Below are 3,862 nucleotides of genomic sequence, written 5' to 3' on the forward strand. Positions count from 1 at the left end.
AGAAATACGGTGTATACATATTTCGCATCAGGAGTGACAGATGGGAGAATCGTCCACAGATAGGGTGGCCACTGTCTTTGCTGTTAAAAGGTTTTGCATAACATCGTCATCATACCATATATTAATGGACTTCACAACAACCACGTGTTCTAAGTATGATAACGGTCGCTTTCAGCAGCAGATTAGAAAAACCAGTAGAAAAGCAGGACTTCATGATTCAGTTAAGCGCAGATTATTTCACATTGCTTCATACTGTGCACGGATGTAGTACCAGTCTGGGGAGAAGAGATGCGATTCGGGTTCGAGTTAACATAGATCATTGTGATAACATCTGGCCCCTCACTCCAAATTCAGGACAACTGCATACCGTCGAATCTGCTTCAGCCACGTGTTTTACACTTCGACAGTGAGTCGAGTGACAGACGAATCCGATCAGAACAAGACACTAGCAATTGCATATAATACATTCCCTGTATCTCCGGGGCTCTGGTTTATCCAAATGCGAGCGGAAACGTGGTGATGGCCAGTGGACACTGGTTGGTGCTTGAGCAAATATTATCTAGCTCAGTCTCCATGCCAACTCGTTAAATGCAGTAATGGACTATCGCAGAAACAAGCAACCTTACGTTTGCAGTTGGAACTTTGAAAACGATCTTCTGCAGTGACAACCTTTTACCTGGAGTATTCACATCATAAAGTATGTCAAATAAGTGTAATGGTACTCTGACACGGGAAATGCTACAGGAAGTAATGAGGTCACCCTGATCTCGAGTCCTCCCCTAGAACGCACTGAATACGGGCGCATCCTTATAACCAGGGGAAAGTACTCTTTAATGTTGGGGAGAGTCTCAACATGGGTTTCTCGATCTAAATAATATAAGAATTGTGAATTTTAATGTAAGACGTATTTCAATAGATACGTCAGTTTGATAGGCTATATTGTTTGTCGAAATAGTTCTCAGATGAAACCGACCCTTAAAAGATTAATAATCAAACCATATCGTTGAAAGATCATACGTTTCACACACAAAGGTGCGTGTTTATAATTTCAAAAGTGATGGTAATTTTTTCCACTGCAATATATATCCATGTAACGGACAAATATGACATTTGCTTTTGAAGTTATAAACAAACGCTTTTGTGCGTACTTTTGTTAATCATATCATTTCTAAATGGTGTGATTATTAGTCTGTTAATCGTCGGTTTCCAGTAATGGTTAGTAATGATTTCCAACACTTTCAAAATAGAAAAGTGGTAGGCAAAAAATGAATCAGGGTCTGACATCCAATCCACCCAGAAAGGGATGAATATTCCTTAAAACAGGATGAATACCGTCCTCTTGGCTGTGTATTCACCAAGCATATAGAACCGCTTTCTGGCACGCTTTCTGATGCTAGCTTCTCATGCTCAAATGTCGCACCAGGTATAAATGCTGCAAAGAGGCTAAAGAAAGGATTGAAAAAGAAACACTTTTACTGACCCACCAACGGTACCGAAAAAGGATACATGTTAGATTATTGTTTTGAGACTGTCCCTACAGAAGTAGGGGTCAGGGTAGTTGCCGTACCAGGAACGTACAAACGAAGCTGTAGGAAGTTGGGTAATGATTTACAAACATCAGCAAGAAAGTTGAGGTAGTGTTGACAGACAATTGTCTAGAACCTGTCATCGTGAGAAGTCGTTCATCAAACAGATTTCAAACTCGTCACGTACGTGCAAATGACAGAACAGTCACACATACTTGTCTCAGGATTGTTACAAGTTAATGGTATCTTTCGAATACATCTACGCACGAGGCAACGCCCTGGCGATACATGCTTTAAAACTAGACCTTGGTCAATCTGTTTGACTTTAAAACCAATAATGATTGAAAAACCTTCACTTGAGATTTCAATGTACACTTTACGTCCACTTGGAATATCAGTCGTAACGTCCATTTGGAATTTTCATGTATGTGTCGAGTGTACTTGGAATTTCAATTCAGGTGGTACGTTCACTTGTGTTTTTTATATGGTCGTTGGGTCCAGTTTAACGTCCACGGCCGATTGCAGTGTAAGGGTAATGTGATTTGGATGGAAATGTATGCTTAAAGTACGGATTTCATTGTATAGGTAACATTTAACGTCCAGAGGTATTTCATTGTGTAAGCAATATTTAACGTCCAGAAGTATTTCATTGTATAAGCAATATTTAACGTCCAGAAGTATTTCATTGTATAAGCTATATTTAACGTCCAGAAAGATTTCATTGTATAGGTAATATTAAACTACATTAATATTAAACACATTATTTGTGCTATTATTATTAAACCTCCGTCGTATATTTAATGTCCACGGCGGATTTGATCATGCAGGTAATATCTAACGCCTGCGTCGGATTTCAGTATGTACTTAACATCCATGTCGAGTTTCTCTGTATGACTAAAGGTATACTTAGCGCGTAACGTATACTTGGTATTTCAAGGTAACGCTCAACCTAAGATTTCAGTGGTCCGACCCATGGGGTACAAATGTGGAGGACTCCGTGGAGGACTTAAGATTTAGCTGTTATTATCAGTTATTGTTTTAATTGCTTTCGCTTGTTCGTTTCAAGTGTTGCTCGTTAGTACGTATATTCCAAGGACGTGCTCATATCTAGTCGTACGAGGTTAGTAAACACTACATATGTACCTTTAAACTTATAGACATACAACTATGACACAAAAATATGTTATTACAGAATTGTGTCACGCATGGACCCACATGACTCCTATGAAAAAATATGTTTGATACAATTTTGACTCTTATGAATTCATGTGACTCGTATGAATATTAAATATGTCGTACAGATTTGACAATAGGAACCACATTTAGTAACAATATTAATAGTTTCCGAAAATACGGTTTGCTGCGCACATTTCGCAGTTACAGCCTAAATATAGCAGGGATCGTTTCTGTTGTTATACACCATATAATTCCTAAAAAAGAAAAGAGTTACATAGATCAGCCATGCATGTTCTGTAAATAATCTTCGCCGGCAGTGTTAGTGTGAGACGAAAAGTAATAATATTGGTTTGTTTTCTGTACGGTTGCGGTTAGTTGGTAAAAGAGTCTTGACCAGACAATCCAGTAATCGACATTCCGAACATCGATCAAATCAGGGATAATCTACAACTGTATATAGGCTCCCTGATCAAATCAACTGTAACTGAGGGACGACTAAAGGGAAGTAACTCCAAATAATGTTTGACGCATGCCAGTGTATTAACACGCACTTTATTCACGATGAAGATATTCCTTGACTCTATAAATATATGTTCTAAAGACAGTTCCAGCTTTATCTCCACTATTGTCCACTAAACTCTAAAGTTGGCAAGCTGTCGGGTGCCAGTCAAATTGCCCCAGCTACTAAACACCCAGAAAATTTGGTCAAAATGCAGCCCTCCCCACCACCCACCCGCAAATATATAATAAAACACTGTATCGCACTCATGCCGATGTAATCCGCATATGAGGTATAAATGACCAAAACAAATGATAATAACCATACTTTGTAACTTTGTCTTGATGAAAAATACTAATCATCAATAAACCAGGGATAACCTACAACTGAATAAACGCATATTCGAACATTTCATTTAGTCTTGTAATTCTTTACATAAGCATTAATTGATAACATGCAAATGATTGTACAGTGTTGTCTATACAGGATTTTACTTTTGCTGTTACCAGTTTAGTAGTGGAATACTTATCACAAATATTACTGCCAGTGCTGACACCCAAGCCATTGACAGCTTGCGCTGTGCCGTAAATATGCCAGCCTGGTTCCCTGGGTCTGTTGCGTCTGCGCTAACGCAGCCTGGTTTCCTGTGTCTGACTGCGCA

The sequence above is a fragment of the Haliotis asinina genome, chromosome 7 (genome assembly GCF_037392515.1).
Source record: "Haliotis asinina isolate JCU_RB_2024 chromosome 7, JCU_Hal_asi_v2, whole genome shotgun sequence".
NCBI classification, from domain to species: Eukaryota; Metazoa; Mollusca; class Gastropoda; order Lepetellida; family Haliotidae; genus Haliotis; species Haliotis asinina.